At 36.7% G+C, this 22,086-nt stretch overlaps 1 protein-coding gene across 7 annotated transcripts in view; it reads right to left on the bottom strand.

The window, feature by feature from the left end:
- PTPRM (protein tyrosine phosphatase receptor type M) overlaps positions 1 to 22,086 on the bottom strand; it is a 442,831-nt gene that overhangs the window by 342,531 nt on the left and 78,214 nt on the right. The gene's annotated exons all lie outside the window — the stretch shown is intronic.

Raw genomic sequence — 22,086 nt, 5'->3', positions numbered from 1 at the left:
GAGATATTTCTGTCCATATTAAAGGAAATTCTTCAGCTGTTCAAACAAAACTAAACTTTAGGGCTATTCATTATCTTTGCTATCTATCCAAAGGCACAGTAGGCTTAGCCTTGCCAAGTTGTATTAAAATAGGATACAGACAAAATCTAGCTTAAAAATTACTTTTAAAATCTGAATTTTCCTAGAGAACTATAAATGGCATTACAGAGTATCATATTGTCCCATTTTCACTAGGATAGAATTAATTTCTTCCCAGGACTTTAAACCATTACACTTATCAAAAAGTAGAAGACAAAATTCTATTACACCTGACAAATACCACCTAACTAAAGTCCAGTCTTCTTAACAACTAGCCAAAGTGTATATTTCAAATTCATAGCAAGAACTTTGCAAACATATAATCTTTTCTTCTCTTAATTGTGAGAATATTACATGGGCCTTTACAGACACACCATGTCTGCCCTGCCCTCAAATGCAGGTCATCCTGTATTAGACTCTGTTCTAAAATATCTTTCTATAGGAAGTCTCCAATACATCTAAGTATATGACTGAAATTGGCACATCTGGAAACTGCTTTTTTTTTTCTGTACAAATTTAAGTGCAAAAAATTCAATTAGATAATCCAATGGGAACAGAAAACCTATTAAAAAACTCACAAATCCAAACTCCAACATTTTGCCTCAGTGTTAACAGAAGATATAAACTCTCTTTCCTGAAGTCAAAAAAATTCAGAAATACATGAGATTTTTATAGAGTATATTAAATAACATCTGCAACATTTCCAGAGGGAAGGCTTCGAAATTTAGGCAGCCATTTACACATTTTTTCTAGTACTTGAATTACTTGCATAAATATTACTTCAAACTTCATAAAATATACCACAAGCTAAGTTTCAGACATACAAGCTAAACATCAACTTTAACAGATATATTAGTGTTTTTTTATAAAAATAAAAAAGTAGTTTCCTTGACAAAGTACTGCTAATGCTAATGATAATAGGACATAAATTTAAACACCAAGTTATGCAGTCTGTATTATTGTAGTCAAGCTTGGCAAAAAATATATACCCAAATGGAAGTTGGCATAAATCAGGGTTTACAATTCAAACCAGGACCAATGAATATATGGAATAGCTCCCACACTTTATTACATCAAACATATCTCTAGTGATAAGAGGACAAAATAATATAAAGTGTTTACTTTCTCAAACCCAGAAGCCCAGTCAAGCACTGCAAAATATCCAGTACTGGGAAAAAGGCAAGATTTGTGGTTACAAATGGTTAATAAAGGCTTCTACCATTCTCATGAATTAAGAAGATGTCAGAAACGTGGATAAATAGAATGACATTTCTGTTTGTCTAGACATTTGCTTCTCAACAAAGGATCCTTTCTCACTGCTTGTTTTTCTTCATTTCTCTTGCAAGTCTATGGCTAAATCATACTCTCAGTATTCTTTTTCCATCTTTGCCACTTACATCCTTTGCTGTATTACTATTACTATAACTTCATCAAAATGGGCATCAAATCTTCCATGTCTGTTACAAGAAGAGTTTGAAAGAAACTTCTGAACTCCTTCAATTCCTAAGCACCTTCCACCCACAACTAATAAATAAAGTTCAGCAAGTATCACTACAAGTAATCAAGCTGTACAGCCACCTATCCAGAGAACTGAGCAGCATACATTAGATCTTTAATAGCACAGATGTCAAGCCAGGTTTCTTTCCACACTGAGACACTGAGGCTTTGCACAGCCATGACTTTATGTAAAGCCATTTGCAGTTTAAAATAGCATACATGACATATATAGGTGTCGGAAGTAAAGGCAAGCTTGTAACACAGAACATCTGAGTGGAACAAAACAAACAACAAAAAAACCTCAGCCAAGAAACAGTTACTGTAAATTAAGAGTCATTGAAGATCCTAGTGGCTTACAACCAACTCCACAAAGTTCTGTCTCTCACATTTGACCATACTACAAGATGAAGTTCTTTAGAAATGGGTCATTAACTTTTGAGAAACCCCTACATTTGCCTCTGCTGAAGTCCTCCTGGCTGCTACTGCGCTGCTTCTTCTATTTTCTAGTCATGCTTATCTTACTGTGCAAGGTTTTCAGCTCATGAAATGGACCCATGGTATCAACAAGGACTGGTAAAATATGAGCAATTATCAGGTCTTTAATGTGTCTCATCATTGAGCTGTTTTGAAACACGAGCCACTGCCAAGACAGGCTGCTGTTTATAATCCACCAGCTCACTTGAGAAATCTGCTCAGTTTTTGCTACTAGAATTGATAATAATAACAATCAAAATACATATTGGCTGTTACACAGTTTAATCAAGCAAAGCAATTTCCCTGCCTGTTATACTGACATCACCGTTTGGATGGCCAAACTGTATTTTAAAGGATGATCTCTGTGCTGACTGAAATATTTATAAGTAAAACAGGAGATACATATCCCATTAAGATTCCTTGGCTTGTGCTGCATTTTATAGATATTTTTGGATTCCTAAGGGGAACTGAATTGACAAATGCACAAGATGCAACACAGTCTATTAGAGCCTATGGTTCTTTCAACTGCAATTATCCATTTAACCATCATGAACCCAGTTTAGTATAAACTATGCCATTGTCTGAATGTAGTCCTTTTTGGATACTTCAATTTTAGCTGGCTAAATTACTTGAGATCTTGAAAATTTTATGAGCTTAAACAAGGAATATAATTTAAGATGAAAGCAACCAATTAAAGTAAAAGGGATAAAGAATGCATTATATTTTTCCTAATTTGAATACATTTTTATTCAAACTATTTTATGTTTTAAAGACTCTTGACATCTGTTAGGAAGCATTCTCAAAGAATACGTTAGCAAACAGCAGGATACTACAAATCCTTTAAATGACAAAAAGTAACGTAAGAAAAAAAGCTCAAATTACGCTGGGCACTGCTTTATTTCTGTTGATTTGATATACTTCAGAGATCTCAAATCAATATGCACTTTCCATCAAAAATTTGCTGCCAAGTGTACAAGCGCTAAAACTAGCAAAATTCTTATGAGTGTCAGTGCTAGCACCAGAAGGGAACATAAGTGCATACCAGAACTGATGCAATGGCCCTGCTTTGGGGTAAAATCAATTTTTTCTTTGCAGCAAAGACATATGGCTTCTGATCTGCCATAGTGCCATGAATTCTGCTGCAGAATACATGCATCCAGAACATAAGTTTACTGAATCCCCCGTTTTCCTACTATTCCTATCTCGTTTAAAAAGTATTCTGAATTCTGCTGTCTCTTTTTGGTTTCATACTGGAAATGGTGTTATGTCGATTAACTCTAAGTGCAATGTAACTATACTTTGAAATAAAAATTAAAATGTTGATATCTGATCTGAAAGTTGGGACGCCTAGACCACATTTCCTATCAGGAGGCTTGGATATTCAAGGAGAGATTAATCTCCTGTTAAGGCAATTTATCCTCCCTTTCTGTCCACAACAAAGAAGAAGCCTCTGCCCAAACCAACAACATTGCATTCCTCAGCCAACTGCATTCCCTCCTGTCCCCACGAACATGCCTGCATCCAAGAGCAATGGACCAAGCACATCACCAGGACAACGTACCAAGGCAAATGAAAACTGAAATAACTGAAAAACCTGAAAAATGAAAAAACTGAAAACCTGGGTAAAAAAAATTGAAAAATTACAAACTACAGTTGTTAAAACTGTGAATTAGTCAGCTTCTCCTGAAGGGTTACTGCTCAAGACAGTCATCCTATCTAGACACTCTGATGACAACAGAAAGTGATCGGAGAAACAAAGCATTAGGAAAATGGGATCCTGTGCCTCTAAGCTGACAAACCATCCCATCAGAGAATAACCAATTTCTCCTTTGGGAGAAGATAAGAAGTCATAAAGAGGAAATAAGCCATTCTCAATTATAAACTCACTAACAGAGAAAGCAACAGTGGGAATAAATGTACAATTTTTAACATTAAAAAAATTGAACTGCTGCCTGTAAACCTGTACCACTGGTCTGATCTGCTGCATACTTTTTACTATAGATGGGGTGATGTCAGAAATTGCCTAGTTCAAAACCATTTGCTTCTCTGAAATCAATAAATAGTTGAGCCAATAAAGGTTCATGTAAATGAACTTCAGCTAGGTAAATGGATGGTTTAAACAACTTATTAGAAACTGAGCACAGTGGTCTGCTAGATTCTACTTTGTATGTAGATTCTCAGCAAAAAAAAAAAAAAAAAAGCTCTACCCGCCCTTTCAAAGGTGTTACAGTATTACATGTTGAAAAGGCTTTCCAGACATGCTAGCTCAGAGATAGCCAGTGAAATAAACTCTTCTCTGTGTGCCTTCAAAACACACACAGAGATGACATGTATCTGCTGTGACATACATGCACCACAAATTCTTATCCAGGCTTTACAAGTGAGCTTTCAACAGTGGGTAGTCTGTTTTAAAATTGAACATTTATTTTCTCTCAAAATATACCAATGTTTGTTTTTTTTTTTTTTTTTTCCCTACCAAAGGCAAGTGTTCAGAGTTCTAAAATAATTCTGTAATCTATATTACTGGTCAGGGAGCCTGAAAATCCATGTGCTGCATAAAGTTGATCTTATTTAAAACAGTATCTACCTTTTGTCAAGTCTACATATCCATGGGAGTGAGAGAGAAGAGCAAAAGGAAACAGACTTTACAATTAGAGACCTTTTATGATTGTGGCTGTGTTCAGAATGGGTTTTGAAAAAGGTAGATAATAGAATTGTCTGAAAAAATCTCATGAGTCAGAGCAAAGACCATGAGGTAAAAGTATGTATTTAGAAATAAGAAAGGCTGATATTAATTCTGTCCCTAAGGGAGAAAAACAGACAAAAAATATATCTATAAAACTGTGCTACGACTTGTGGAGAAGGACATACAAGAATGCTAAGGAATTCCAAATTTATGGACACAATTCCAGCAGTATCACAAGTGATGACATGACAACATGCCAAAAAAAAAAAAAAAAATCAGATAAATGCTTAAAGCTGTTATTTAAGAGTCCTCAAAACTTCACCACACATTCATAAAACATTTACAGTTGTTCTCTCTGTTCTCTCTCCATTTACCTGACAGAAACTGAATCAACGTGAATGTTGCCAAAAATGTTTCAGTTTTAGTGACAGAGGATAATATAGGAAAGTTGAATTTTATGGAAGGCATATTTATCAGTTCTAATTTCCCACAGAAAGCTGCCCATTCTTAGGCAAATAAAATGTTTTTTAACATTTTTCTAATAGATACTGAGAATAATTCAAAATTTGGGTTCCTGGATGTAACTGAAAAGCCCTGAACAATGTTTCCTCTCAGAATATGCATTTAAACTCCTTTGAGCTATCAAAACATAGAAAAAGAATCCACTCACCAAAGCAAGACAATTAATAAAGGCTCTTAAAATAAAATTCATTTATCTTGTGTAAGCAAATACAATCTGTGTATTTGTGCCATTTTCGTATCAGTGAATATTTATGAGGTCCATAGGAAAATGGGTTCACATTAATATTCTATGAGCAAACTTATTTGTGGCATTATTTAATGGCAGGGTGTTCGATTTCACAATATTAGTGATTGCTTTTCTTAATGTATGGCATCAATTATACGGGCAAGTGCACATACATGCTTACATACACAAATTATAGCCCTGCTGCAGCTGTCATTAGTTAGGACATCTACCAAGAGAAATATTTGAGTGTTCAATCCCATAAAGAGCGAGCAGGATAATGTAGAAATGTATTATGGAGACCCTGTTTTGATAAGTACTATTAAAACAAGCGTATTTGTAGAAGTCATCAGATTTTATGCTTTAGTTAAAGGGAGGATATCATTCTGGGTGTTAAAAATAACAGCTATTCTTTCAATTTGACATGAGTTAATAGTAAGAGACATATCTTGTATAAGTAACTGCTATGGATAAATTTAAGTGGCTGTTGGGGGGAGGGGGTTGGTGGGAGTTTTTTGTTTCTTTCTTTTTTTTTTTTTTTGTATATGTATTGTTGTCCTTTTCTATTTTAATCCTTAAATCAAAATCTAGATTAGGGAATTTACTTTAAAAATGTATGTTATGGTAACTTTCTTAAAAAAGCCTTACCAAAAAAAGCTCCATATGAGAAGTACTTTGGAAAGACTTTCCAAGAACAACCAAAAGTCCAATTTGTAACATCTTTTTAACCTACAGAGATATAGACCTAATTAAAAAGATCACACTGGGCATACCAGTTGTAAAAGGGAGAGAGACAGGTGATTTACATTTTTATTGGAGCTGAGCAAATGTGATGAAATTCTGGACTGTGGTCAAAACCACTACAAAAATGAATAAATAAAATGCGGATTTCTCATACATTTCACATTTTGTTTATCACAAATACATGACAAAAATTTGCTTCAAAATGCAAAAAATCTCTTGTATAAACAGCCTGAGACATTTCAGCATAAAGCTTTGACCTACAAATAACTAACAAAAGGAACCTTCTCCACATACTTAAAACAGAATTAAAAATTCAAATTATATTCTGGCAGTGGAACAAGCCTACTGAGAAAAACAAAAATGCAACTGCACGCCTATTTCATATAGTTTATACCCTATGATTTATTTAATTTATTTTTATAGCTGCCACCCAGGAGTGCACAGAACCCCTTTATTAAACATGTAGAAGCATTCAGTCAGTCCTGGCTGGCAAAGGAAGCAGATGCTATGGAACAGAGATATGGGAGGTATGGGAGAATTCTCTTCCCCATTTACTTGAAATGGAGACTGGTAAGGACGTGATCAAGAGGGTGGGATGCACACAGTGAATTCACATATACAGAAGGTAACAATTAGGCATACTTTAATTTGACACCATGCAGCACCTCTTAAACAGTTTGAAATTACATCTCTGTTTTGGAAATCCACAGTAAAACCCACAAGGATGTCTCTGTACTCTTTTCCAGGGAAGAAAAGGAAGAGGGGTGATTTTCAGTGCAGCCCCTGGACCACACTGCCCCTCCCAACTGCGACTTTGAAGCAGCAGCCTGCAGCACTTCGCCCTTCTGTCAACTGAGGGACAAAGCACACAGGGATCTCTCTTCCACTCAGCATCTATTTGTGGTTTCTTAGATTGGGAACAGATGCTGCCCCTATTAATTTAATTATTACGTAGAATGCTTCTAACCTTTTCTCATTCAGATTTTATTGCAATTTTATCTTCACTTCTCTTTTCAGTATACTGAGGAGAATCTACCACCAAAATATGCCAAGCATGTGCAGATGCAAGGAAAGAGAAAAACCTAAAAATTCCTGTTTTGGTCTCACTCTTTTTTGGTTTCGTTTGCTCCTACAGAGCTACCAAGGCTTAAAGGCAAAGTTGTTTCATTAGGTGAAGTGCTAACCCTAACAAAGGGTAAACTCAAGAATCACTCACCAGTAATCTTTCAATATGGTATTTATGAGGGATGTAAACAGTTGTGCTGATCTGTTGAAGATAAGCAAATTCCAGCAAAATAAGACAGATGTCTACTTTCCGTAGATTGAAATGAATTCCAGTTTTTTAACTGATTATCCTCAAAACTGCTTAGTCCTTTTTATTTCACCTCACCTAAGCATCCCAGCATCTTTATAACTCACTAAAACAGCACAGAAAGATTCATCCAGGGAAGGGGAGAGGAGGGAAAGGCATTTGGAAAGCACCAAAAAACTGTACACAATGGAAAACAATACAGAACTGCATAGACAATATTAAAGAAAAAAAAATCATATATAATGGGAAGTCTGAAGCAAAATAAAACGCAATTCAGAAGGAAGGAAAAAACAGGGTGGGGAGAACTACTCTTTTTTTCCATCCCAGCTGGGAGGAAGAGCCTTGCAGCCAAAATTTATCAAAATACAGGGTCTGCTCATCTCAACACTCTATTTAAAACACAGTATAACCTAAGAAACATACAATCATCACGACTGTGATTATGAGACCACACCAGACCATTTCTCTCTAACATCTGTTCAGGAAACACCACATTAGATTTTCAGTTTGTCATGAAGACAAACCTTTTCATGCTACATCCATCCTAGGGCTCTGGGGAAATACAGCCTAATAAAAGACAGTCAAAACACCTTTTCCACAACCAGCCTGCTCGCCATTCAACTCACAAAGCCATTAAATTTCTGATCCCAGCGGAATCTGTTTTTCACTAAGGCACTTCTTAATAACTTCAAAAAGCAGCACTTTTTTCTTAAAATTACTAAAAATCCAGCACTTTCATTCTTAGTTAGAAATTGTGCTATTCAATTCCCTCACAAAGCTTTTCCCCATGTTATAAAGGATAGGCAGGAATGAATGGATTTGAATGAAGGCAAACATAAGTAACACACTGAGCATCTACTGTTCTTTTGTCTATGGTCATGCTAAGAGCCACAAAAGTTTTCACCAAACAAACAGTGATTAGCTGCATTTCATGCTATGAGACTATGAAAAAAAGGACTACGTTGCTTCAATATATTTATCACATAAATTTAGAATTCAGGTTGAGCCAAAGAACACTTGTTCTGACTGAAGAAACCAAACCAAAGTGTTACTTCCCAGGTCAACGTGGCTTTGTTCATTCCTTGTCTTCCTGCATTAGGTAAATGGACACACATTGACAAACAATCCTTAAGTTCCTACAGACTAATCAAAACCTATGATATTTCATATTACTTTAAGTGTTGTGTAAGAACTGTATCTGTTAACAGCACATATTATATCTGAATAAAAAGCAAATAAGAAGCTACGTTCTGATTTTAAAGCACAATCTAATGTTTTTCTAAAGTAAATAAATACGAGAGTGTAGAACAGTTAAAAATCTTGATTAGGTAAAAGCCATCTCTAAAGCAGTGGACCCATTGCACACTTGAAGATACCATAGCTGAACTGCTATTACAGATATAATATCCTCAAGGGTAGCCCCAAGACTAATTTCTCCCCCAGATTTCACAGCTTTTACAGGCAGTAAATACTGCCTCTGAAAGTATAAGATAGTAGGACTGAAGACAACCTGTTTTATCAAAATTCAATTTTGATAGCTGAGAGATTAACTATTATTTCATCCTACTATCAGGACATTCCGAACTGAGTAATTTTTTGGGTTTGCTTTTTTTTCTCCCTTGATCTTGTCAAAAAACTACTGTAACATGCTATTTATCTCTATATAAAGGGATTTCTTTGAGAAACCTGACAGCATTCTTCACATCTGCCAGTTCAGCTTTTAAAATGTATCTTCACCTTTAAACTCTTCAAACTAAAAAACACAAGTGTACTTGAAGCTCAATCATCCTCCCTGGTGCTATACTCATTTTTAATGAGCCTCTAGTCTTTACGTCTCCCAGCAGACTCCACAAAGCAATCTCAGGTGCTGTGAAACCAATGCTTGATGCTCCTCCAAACCTCTGTCTTTTTGAGCCTGAAATCTTCCTGCTAAACCCATATGGGACTGATGGGCCATTTCAGTCAAACCCAATTTCACTTATTTATCACAAGCCTCTACTTAGAAACTCTGCTGTGGATTGCTTGTAGACACAATCTGTCTCTATCAGCTTTGAACTTTAAAAAGGATTTAAGCAGTCAATCTCATATCATTATAAATCCAACATGCATTACTTGTATATTGATTGTGAGAAAATAAAAGTTTGAAGCTTGATTTCAGGGCTAATCTTTCCATTTGCTTGATGAGTTCTGCAGTTGTTAGAGAACACTTAATGCATCCTGTTATACTACAGCATATTAAGCTCATATGAAAAATACAGACTATTTACAACACAGCTCTAGCTTTAAGTAAAGAACAAAGGCAGTATTAGTTTTGCTAGTCTCAAGAGATTTTTCAGCTATGCCACCATTAAAAACAGAAAAAAAAAACCCTAAACACTTCTATAAATGAATAATGTTCAGATAAATTTTATAAGTCATCTGCCTCTTCTATCAGAAGTTTATATTCTACTTCATCAATGGGTAGAGCAAAATAAAAAACAGAACACATTGGTACTCATTTTTTTCCTTATTAAAGTACTTTACTAATGCCATTTTTCCCTATAAATTTTGAGTAAAATAGTTTATTATCTAATTTAACAAGCTGTTTATGTTCTGACTTCTAATGTGTGCACTGAGACATCTGAGAACAAATGCCATAAAAGAATTTTATGTAGATCAAACTTTAAATCAGACATTAAAGCCCCTGCAGCCCGTCCTGTCTGCTAACCTAAGAAACCTGCCACTCTTTTTTTTTTTTTTTTTTTTTTTTCCCCTTTCTTTCTAATATCTGTGCGTTTTCCTTCAGGTGAGAAAGGCTGTTACCTTTTTTGGCTTTCTTCTTAAAAGTCCCCAAGTATGCACTTTCCATGCAGCAACTGTGAAGTGCTACAGACTTTAGCTGGGTGATGCAAGCATTATTTCTGCAACCATTGATACAGCTCTACTCGATCAATAATTCAGGAAAATATTCATCTCCATATTAGCTACTGCTGTCACTACGACTCTGTGACTGGATGAAGGAGAGCAGGACCTCCACCTGGAGGTTTGTACCTGTGCTGTCCTGTGAATTAACCTGTAGGAGGTGACACAGTGATGAAGCAGTCAAAACCTCCAGCAGGCAACTTCATCACACGGGTAATTAGTTCACTACATCAATAATGCCTCCAGTCATTAGCAGCACTAAGGCTGAATCCCAGGTCTGCTTGCTAAATTCAGATAGCACAACAGGCTTTAACTGTGCTACAGGTATAAATAACTTTCTATTTTTAAATGTAGTTAGCTACTACTTTTTTCCCCTTAGTTTTAGTCATTATCTCTTGCAGTAAATTATCCTTTATTTCATTCATCACATCTATAACCTTCTTTCAGAAGCAAAAAAATGCATTAATTTTAGAATCCTCTGGTATTTTCACAAGGTCGCCTCAGCTACAAGAGAGACCCACATTTGACACTGCTGAAAACATTACTACTGCAACACTGACATGTCCAAGCTTAGATGACCCAAGAAGCAAACTCCTGAACCTCCCACACAGCAGAATAGGGCACTATCACTACACTACCCAGATAATTATTTTCAATTCTTGCCTATAAAAGGATTAAGTCAGTAGTAAATTCACTTAAATGTTGTACTGTAACAGAAAGAAAAATTTGGGCCATACAAATCGTCAATCTAATTTCCAACCAGGTTGTGTGTGAGTGACTGTAATCACCTGAGTATGAGCGACTCCAAAAAACTGTCAGGTTCATTCAAATTCTTTTTTGCTTTCCATTAATTTGTGGTTCACACCTGATGAAAGGGATGTTTTTTCCAGGTTGTAATGCTGGAACAAGCATCTCTGATCCTTCATGAAAAACATTTGATATTCCTGGGACACTAGTATGTCACACTGGGAAGGTCATGCCCTCTCAGTTGCTAAAGTTTGCTTCAGGATAGGGATAAAAATAAAAATAGTTAAGTGTATGCTCATGTCTCCATACAGTATAGATCAGAGCAGTGTCATTGATTTATGACAGATGAGGCTAGGTCAGAGGTTTTAGGCTCAATTACTTCAAAGTACTGATATAATATTAACATTACTTGTTATATAGGGAATATATACATACATTTTAATGCATATTTTCAAATATCTCTCTTGATTTACCTTTAATTATTTATTAGTCATTAAAACAATTGAGCTTCCAGGGCAATTTTCACATTTTTTCAACTGCATCCTACTTAAACATTTAAAAATCCTTAGTAAAGTTGTACTTGGTCTCGGTATCTGAAGTAGCAAATAGGTCTAAAGAGTTAATCAGATGGTAAGAATTGCGTGTCAAGTGACAACAACCAAATAGTTCCTGAGTATTTGTAAGGCTGGCGACTCCACAACCATCACAGGCAATCTGTGGCAGACTTCTGTCACTTCTTTCAGTTTCCTGGTGTTCAGAGGGAATCTCTTGTATTTCAGGCTGTGCCCATTGCCTCTGCTCCCATCACCCAGCACCAGTGAACAGAGCCTGGCTCTGTCCTCTTTGCACCATCCCTTCAGATATTTATAGTCATTGATAAGCTCTGCCTGAGCCTTTTCTTCTCTAGGCTGTGCAATTCCAGCACTCTCAGCCTTTTATTATAGAGACAGACTCCAGTCCACAATCTTTGTGGCCCTTCACTGGATGTTCTACGATATATTCATGTCTCCCTTGTACTGGGGAGCCCAGAACTGGGCCCACCACTCCAGGCTTGGCCTCACCAGTGCTGAGCAGAGAGGAAGGATCAGCACCCCAGACTTGCTGGGAATACTCCGAATGCAATCCAGGATACCAGTGGCCTCTACTGCAAGGACCTGTTGCTGGTCCATGTGTGTTCACCTTGATCCACAGGGCCTTTCTTGTAAGGCTGTTCTCCAGCTGGTCAGATGCCAGCCTGTACTGATGTCAGGGACAATTCCTCGCCAGGTGCAAGACCTTGCATTTTGCTGAACAGTTCTTTAGTATATCAGCCATCCCTTCCAGTTTTGTGTCACCTGCAAACCTGCTGAGGCTGTGCTCTGCCCCCTCATCCAGATCATTAATGAAGGTGCTAAACAGGACTGGACACCTCAAGTCTATCACCAGCCACCAGCCTCTAGCTAAGACTACGTGCCACTGACCATCACCCTTTGGGCCTGGCTGCTCACTCAGTTTTCTGCCTGCCCACTGTCTGCTCATTCAGCCTATACTCCATCAGCTTCTCTGTGAGTTACTGCAGTCAAGGTGGACAATATGTGGCGGTCTCTTCTCATCTATCAGGCCAACCCTTTCATCATATCTGGTTATTAAGTTGGTTAAGGTCATCATGTTGGTCACTTCCCCTTGATGAGTTCATGATAACTCCTCCTGATCTTCTTGTCCTTCATATGCCTGAAAACCGTTTCCAGAATTAGTTGCTCCATCTCCTTCTGAGGTGAGGCTGACATGCATGTTGTTTCCCAGATCCTTTTCCTTACTCTTTTTGACATTTGTTTTCCTCTAGCTCTCCTTGTTGCCATGATCTTTGAAAGGTTATGAAGAATGGCCTTGTAATGACATCACCAGCGCTCTGATGCATCCCATTAGGTCCACAGGACACCCATTAGGTCCAAAGGAACACCCACTAAACTCTCCAGTTTTTCCAAAAATCAATCCGCTTTATTCTCAGCCTGAATTTGTTTAGTCCTTCAGGCTTCTTTGTAGTAGAGGCCTGCCTCAATTATTAAACAGCAGTTCTCTACAGCATGTTTCCAAACCTAGATCAAATCTTGTAAATACAACTTGCTGAATAGATTCTAGATGTAAGGAATTTCAAAGGTGCACTTCCAAAGACTTAATGGTTCAGAATAGTTCTTCAGAGCTTTCCTGAGTTTGTGGTCATTCATGAGCTGAGATGTTGCATGAGCCAGATCAAGTATTCCAATGACATACTAATAATACTAAGTGTTTCTCCTACTAAGTGTTTCAGATATTTCTGATCACACATCACAAAGCATGGCTTCCATGTCTTTCTCAATCACTGGCTCCTTGATAATGTTTCTTGAGGCTGGAAGCATGTGTCATTTCTGTGTCAGAACATATAGTTCCACCTTAATAGATGACTTCTCTCTCCTCTGATCACTACTTACCATGGCACTAAATCTGTTGTCATCTGCATGCTTTTATCAGTAATGACTCTGTATTTCTTCCTCATCACTAATAACATCATCAGATTTAAAACTAATCCTCAGAGGACCTCCACATACTCCACCCTGATTGCCTATTAACCATTTTTCTAAAAGACATTTGATGTACGCTGATGATTCCGTACCATTACAATTTCTACATAAACATGTCACATGGCACCAAATCAAGTATTTTACAAATATCAGATGCCACATATCTCTGAAAAGTTAAACTTGTTCGCTCAAAACATCACGTTCTCCTGAGAAAAAAAATCAATCTCTCAGAACTTTATATTGAGTGAAATTACCCAATGAAGAATTACAGATATGTAACACAGTTTACTCCCAGGCAGCCATGCTACACTACAGCAAACTGACAGGCTTGGTCATCCTATTCCCCCTTTTACTGCTTTGTCTTATGAATTTCAAATGATTCCTAACTTACTTTTTAAAACACATCCATCTCTTATTCCCTGCCTTTCTCCACTTCCTCTCAATTTTTGTAATCTATTTTACTCTTCCTCCTGTCTTAAAAAGCATACACCAAAAAATTCTATTATTGCAATTAGTAATATTCTGCATATATTTTCTTCTACTTCTTCCAAATCCATATTAGTTCTGCTTCCAGGAGTAATTGCCAATGAATTCTGAGGAAAAAATGTCTTATTCTCATGATAAACAAGGACACCAGCCTAGCTTCACAGTTTTATATTGCTGGTATGTAAACTGCCAACAACAGCAGTAGGGACAATACAAGGCAATTCCTAATCTATAAAAGAGTTCTAAATTGTGAAGCAAGGAAATTCTTTCACAGATCTATCCTTTCTTAAAAAAACAAACAAACAAAGAACAACAACAACAACAACAAAACCCAAAACCATCAAGGAAACAAGCCAGAAAACCACAAGACTTAAACATAAAAACACTTTTTTATATAGAACCTGCCACTCCAAAACCTGCCATGAAATTATCATATAAAGTCATACAGAGTAGTGATGAAAAACAACCACCTATTCCAGAAAATATCCTCACAATCAGTGAAGTCACTGCTCTTTTTAAATAGCTCCACTAAAATGGATTGAGACTTTGAAGAACACACACACACACACACACACACACACACACACACACCTTTTCACACAATTTGTTTTATTCACAATGGTAAAAAAATTGTGACATAATTCACCTGTGGCATGAATTGATTAGCCGTGTTTTGGGAGATATAGTATTTTATTTAGAAAGTATTTTATTTTGTAGATAATATTTAGATAGTATTTATTTAGAAAGTATTTTATTTTGTAGATAATAGGGCTAAAGAAACAGAGCTAAACCAAATTAAATAGAGGACTAAGCAGATGTTCATGGAGACAGGGAATTCTGTGCATGAGAACTTTCTGGAGAAAAAAATTATATTAAGTTTTTATTCTTTAGATGAGACTTGCAAGATGAATGGCCAGCTTCACTGTTTTTAATAGTTTCTGTACCTTAGAAGGTTATTTTATTGATGTAAAATTTAAACCATGGTTGACAAAAAGCACCTCTGCTTCTCCACAGTTGTGAAAGTACTACAAAATAATGGATCTCCTTCCTGCAGAAAACTGCCTCATTTACAAGATGAGTGTCCCGCATTTTATGCATACATTACATTCAGACATATTTTCCCATGTTCTTTGGCAGATTTTGTTTTTTGCTTTTCTCCCTGTAGCCTCAGGTAAGCCTGAGAGCAGACAAGAATTAATTTAAGCAACAAGAATAAGACAAAATTTGTATTCTTATTTTTCTTACACTTTCTGGCACATTTACCTTACAATTTTTTAGGGAATTATTTTAGTCTAACTTCAAATGCAAGAATATTGTAGACTTAAGGTAAATGCTATATTAATCCTATAGTAATTTTCCTCCTTCACTGATTTGCAGCAATAGGTCTGTTCTTCAGTGCCAAAGGACTAGTGGCACATATCCATACTCCAACCCCTTCACCTTTTTTTGGGTTTTAAGGGGGAAGCTGTTGTGTTTTGTAATGATTTGTTTTCCCAAAATGAGCATACTGAAGAATGGCCTATTCACAGTCCATCCTTTTAGCCATCCATACTTCAGATCCTGGTAGATACAGGACATGGGGGTAATGGGGATGTTGCACATTGACTCAGCTGCACTCTGATCACATCCTTCCTTGCTAAGAGAAGACACTACAGTCTCATTCTGTGCCTGCTTGCTTTTGATCATAAGACTTGTATATATCTGCAATGCCCAAACTCTGGCATTTTATTTGTAGGAAACTATTCCCTGTGTTGCAATATCCTCAGCATTATGTGGTGCAACTGTCACCCACAAAATGTGACAAGAAACAAAACTTGGAAATCTTTTTTGGTAAAGCAAAACATGGTCATTGTTAAGGTCCACACCTAACATACAAACAAAAAATAAAGTCATAAAGATGGCTTCACTATTTTAAAAAGGACCACTATCACATTGATTTATGCATGAAGAGATTTTCAAGATAACATCTCAAATTAACACTGCTGAAGCAGTTCTCACAGATGGCAGATCAACAACAGCTTCTGTACTGTAAATCCCTTACTAAAAACTGTAAATCCTCGCCTTTAAGGCCCAACTCTCTCGTAATCATCTTTGTTCATCTTTCACTACATCGCCAAAAGCCCCTAATTAGTATCATCTTAGGCTGCCTTTCACTGCTCCTCAGCCTAATCATTTGACTACTTATTAACACATAATCTCAGCACCAGGTTAGAAGATGTTTTTTGAATGAAGGTAAGCATATGGAAGAAGCCCCTTAACTGGGGGGCATGGAAGACAGCCTGTGTTCAGCTTCAAGATGATCCCAAGCAGCAGGTAGGCAAAACTATCTAACTAAGAACTTGGCTTAAGGGAAGGAAAGGGGAACAAAAGATGCCACAGCCAACAGCAAATTCACAAACATGATAATCCACAAAGGCCAACAGCAAGGAGCTTTTACTGGAGAAGGGAAAGACTGCAGTCTGAACATTCATTCTAGCATCATAGCAGGGAATGTGACTTTGGATTTTCAATGACTTATACAAAGAAATACCAGCAAATTCTGCAGTAACTAATGGAGGAGGGGAGGAAAGCATACAGATGAGTTTCTTTGCAAAGGAAAAAAAAGAACATGTCTGATTTAAGGAATATATTGAAAGGATCAGGAGAAGGTAAGCACGGATAACAGAAAAGAAGGCATCAGATATACCCTAAAAAAAGTAACCAGAATCATTAACCAAGGACCATAGGAAGAACAGAGAGCAACACTTAAGAGATTCCTGTCCCCCAACTCAGTGAACACTGATGTAACACCTCAGCATAATGACATGCACTAAACAGTAAGAAGATAATGCAGGGAAGAGGAAAAGGACAGGATTAGGAAAGGAATCTGTTCAAAACTCTTCTGCAAAGTGCAGACCTCGCATCCTGTTCCACTGACCAGTGCCACAGATGTGGATTCATAGTACAGCCAGACTCTCCAAGTTGATGCTATAGGTCTGATGGAAGCCACATTCCAAGAGTTAAAGAAAGTCTGACAGCCCTTAAATTGTAGTATTTCAGAGCTTGCTATGGTAAACAGAGGATGAAGACTTTACTCTGACGTTGGCAATGGTGCTGCAACACATCAACCCCCAGAGTTCCATATGTGGGCTATGTCTAACAGCAAGCACATCCCACCCTGTGGAGTCACTACCAGGCACTGCTGTTCCTCCATCCCCTCAGTAATTCTCCCCATATCTGGTAGGCTTCTTCACAGAGATGTGGTCCAGAAGCAAATGCTCACTCTAAATCATCACATGCTGAGGCCTGGAAATCAGAGTTAGTGCACCATAATTTGTTCTCCATGGAAGTGTTTTGTGGAGTACCATTGCACAGGACAAAAACGAAACAAACAAAGAAACAACAACAAAACACCAAAAAAAAAAAAAAAACCACAAACCAACAAAGACAAAAACAAAACAAAAAAGCAAAAAAAACCCTAACAAATTTCCTCTTTTTTTAACTTGTTTCTTAAACTAACATAGAGGCTACATAGATTAGTATATTGATCTTAACAAAGGAAGAAAAAAACTAAGGGTCCTGCTGCACCTAAGGGCTAAACAGTCTCAGGAATACACTAGGATTTACCTGCCCTTTACTTTGGACACAGCTGCCTGGTAAGAAAATCAGCTCCCTGACAGCCCTGGCCCCCCACCATATAATCCAGTGAACAAGCAGCACTTGTACTTCTAAAGGGCAATCACAGTATTGCTTCCTATTTAGGGTTGGTTGCTGCTATTTATGTCTCTATGCAAGTTTGTTTTTAAAACAGCTTTGAAAAATCTCCAGTTTATATTAAATGTTTTGTAACACATGTCAAAACTGCAAGTCACTGAACAGTAGCAGAAAGCTGACAGAGAAGATGCAACTTGCTCAGTACAATTCTCTGAATCTGCTAAGCCAAAAGTTGTTTAATACGATTTATCACACCCTGGAGTGTAGTTAAATAATTGTGATGGATGGCAGCATGTCTTAAGTCTTTTCCATTTGTTAAATTATGATAGATGAATTATGCACATTAGTGAATTTCAATGAATTCTTTCTGTTCACCACGCCTGCTTCAAGAAAAACATCCAGTCAATAAATAGTCTAAATCCATCTCCATCAGAACCGTACAATGTTCTAGTATTATGAGAGAGAAGCTGAAGGCCAAAAATGCTTCAGAACAAGTCCCTTGACATTAAGAGCAGCAATAAAGGTTTGTATGTAAGGTATCTAACCCTTTCTACTATCTATTTTTTAAATAAAGTAACTCAACCTGTATCTGGTAAAAATGCTTGTTATTATCACTTCATCAGAACCTTGGGGGAGGGAAGACTATAATGAATCAAGCCTCCCAAAAGACACACGTTTTTTTTTTTTTCTTCTAGCAATTAGCTAACATGGTATAAAGTCACATATTGAAAATTATGTAAAAAGCAATTATTAAAACAAAAAAGTAAAAAACACATTGTTGAACATAATAGAATATTTTCTAATAACAACTTCACTTGAGCAGCCATTAGCTAATTAAGCAACTGTTAGGTAATTATCTGGTGTTTGACAACAATCTCACAGAGAATTCTAGGATGTACAGCTTGTCATTTTAATGAAATCCCAGACCACAAAGCTTCAAAAAAGAAAACCCATACCATCTACTTTTTCAAAGGGTTTTTTATCTTGCTATAATTTTTGCATGTGACTGCATCTGACTTACAGCTATTTTGGTTTCCATAACCAGTACAGCACTCTAGTAGAACCTTTATTTGGAATTATTCCTTCTACTGGATCAGTCTTCATCTACTCACAGGTGTAAAGCATCTGAAATTCCTGAGAGAAAACTATAAAGTGAAAATAACTGATACAGATTCTCTTTATATATGTCTCCACACATAACTGTATATATTCATAAACTACCACAACTCAAAATGTCTGATAGGTGCACTACAAAATTAATGGAAACCACTTCTGATTGTGGATGTGCTGATGTGCACCAGGAGAAAGTCTAATAAACCTATGGAGGTACATCAATGAAAGACAAGTCTACAAGAGAATCTAGTCAGGATTTAAATGTGTCCCTTAAGACTTATAAAAGAGGAAACAAAAGCAAGAATACAAAGAAGATTTGATTTGACTACACATGCGACACATTTCAAAGCCTGCAGGGTATTTACTTTAACTGCTGGTGAGGTGTAATTGAAGACAACTGAAGAATAACATTTTGCATATGATTCACACTACAAAAATGAGTAAAATTCCATGGTATGTTTTTGTCAAAAATAAATGAAAGGACTCAACTTAGAACACCTATTTTAAAGATTAAGGAAAAAAAAAAAAAAAAAAAGAAGAAGATACAAAACCCAAACAACCAGAATAATAACTTCACTAGCAAGTTTCTCCATCTTTGATGAAAGGACTTATGAAAAGTTTATGAAAGTACAGACATGAGGCAGCAGGTCTGTCAAATCTCAGCAATCTGTATATCTGGTCTGACTGACAGGTATACAGCTTCACAAACACATCCTGACAGTTAAACATACTGCAGCACAAAGAATTGTATTTTAAATAAAGTTTGCTAAAACTAAAATGTGACATTTACAAGATTTCTGAGCAAAAAAACCTCAGGGACAAATTCAATCTGTATTACCTTCATTTCATCCTAGCTTTCCTTGAACATATTGTCCCAGGGTTGTACTTCTGATGTCTTCTATCCAGATATAGACCTAATGCCTAGGAACTACCTTGTCACTTTGTGTCTGCCAGGAGCTTTCAAAAAGCATTTTTATCTTCAATGTAAAGTGTTTTCCTGCTGGCAAAATGGCATTACATCTTGCAGAATTCTTCATTCATCTGCAGTGATACCACCTACTGTGGAAGGTTAGATCTGAATCATCTTCCTTAAAGGAAACCTGACATTTCATTTCAGAGGCTCCTTTTTGTCTCCAATTTCAAGCAGAAAGTAGTGTACATTCAGAAATTTCAAGCAGCTGTGCACCACTGCAAGTGCCACAGAACTAAAATAACATTCTCAGAATTAGTCTGTCATAGTTTAAAGCATCAAAAGTGTTAAGCAATTCTCAATTGACAATGTAATTACAGTGTGCAGCCTCAGTGATGCTGTATACTTAAGGTTAAAAATGCTATTGCAATCTAAAACGCTATTTTCAGTTTCTTGAAACTTTCTCAGTACCTTTCCTTTAAGGCACACCTGACAGGGGCAGACAGAAGCACTCTTTTTTGACACAGGCCTCCTTCATGATTCCACCTTTTATTGACTAAGCAAGCCCCTGTTCTTCAGAGATATAAATGTTCACACAGAAAGTAGAAGAAATTTCTAGACATAAATATTACAGAAAAATAATTAAGTAAAATCACTCATTCTTGCCCCACCCGGTGTTACTTGGATGACAGAAGCCATGCATGCAGTTGAAAGCAAGTTACAACAGCAGTAGAGACACCATGAAATGGTGAAAAAGCTCCTGAATTGGTTGTAGTACAATTTGGAGAAGATTTTAAGATGAAATCCAGTTGTTAATTGTTTTCCCACAATCCCAGACTGCCTGAACTCAATGAGTGACAGAACTTCACTCTACATTCCTTAAAGCTAAGGCTGATGACCCCAAACAGGCCACAGGAAAGGTTTGCATTTGACTCCTTGAATGTATCAGGAAGACCCAATGACAATCCAGCATTTCACTGCAGCACCCAAAAAGCACCACAGTTAATCTCTTTAAGTATTTCCAGTGGATTTGCACCCACTGCTTCTCACCTCAGACCCTGAAAATCAGGCAGATTATGGCTCATTGACAAATCTTGTTCACTGCTTGCTCTGCCTGTGTGCAGCAGTCAAGACACACTAAACAGTGTTTGTTTGCCCCTCCTTGCAGTAGCCTACAGTAAAGGAATCCAGACAGCAAGTTTTCTCCTTTTCTTTCTCCTTGATCTCTTTTCAATATTCAACAATTTCTTACATTTCTGTAGCTTTTTCTGGGCTTTCTCAGGTGTCCATTTACAAAGTCCCATAGTGCAAGAAGTTGTCAGCTTGTATAAGGAATGGCATTTTTCCCCCAAATAGCAGTTATCTTCAATAATTACCAGTCAATAGGCAAAGGATGAAGATTTAGTCATATTAAACTTCTTCCTAGAATATGCTGAAACTCTTTTCTTACCGAGACTGCCTTTTTTCAATTGTCAAGGTTGACTGAAACACAGAGGGACAGAAAAATCACCCACCATTCTTTCCACCCCAACACATATCCACTGTATTTAACCCAACAGACAACAGCAATTTATCATACAACATGTGCAAGGTGATGAAAACATAGATTTTGTTATTCAACTTCCACATTTTACCACGGATACTGAAATAGATCCCTGGACTGTACATAGCAAGCAAATGTGCTGAATTTTCATTGATATAAGAACAGTAAATCCTCTTAGATTTATTTAACTATCTTGGGAGGGTACAGTATTTCTTCCTTTTCCCTAACTAACACAGACAGCAAATATCTTTAATTTCTATAGCTGAGGTCCCTAAATGTCAATGAATTAAGTGCTTATTCTGAAGAATAGGAGAGAGTGAAACAGAGAGATGACCTATAAAAATAAATAAATAAACAAATAAATGGGAGGTCTTCTAGGCATACTGAAAGAGAGAGCCAGTGATCTGAATAAGCAAGTTTATTTCAAGACTGAGTAAAAAACACCACTAGCTTTAAAAATAGAAGTGAACGTCCTCAGATCCTTTCTTTACAGAAGGAAAATTAGGAATGCAAAGAGACATCAAAAGAGACATGATCAAAAAATAATTATTCAGCATATCTAAAAACAATAGTTGAAAGAAATTAAAGGAAACAGAGAAATTTGTGAAAACTATAGAATG

Source organism: Lonchura striata, chromosome 1 (genome assembly GCF_046129695.1).
Source record: "Lonchura striata isolate bLonStr1 chromosome 1, bLonStr1.mat, whole genome shotgun sequence".
Taxonomy (NCBI): domain Eukaryota; kingdom Metazoa; phylum Chordata; class Aves; order Passeriformes; family Estrildidae; genus Lonchura; species Lonchura striata.
Note: the sequence above shows the minus strand (reverse complement) of the source record. Positions and strands in the feature narration are given on the sequence as shown.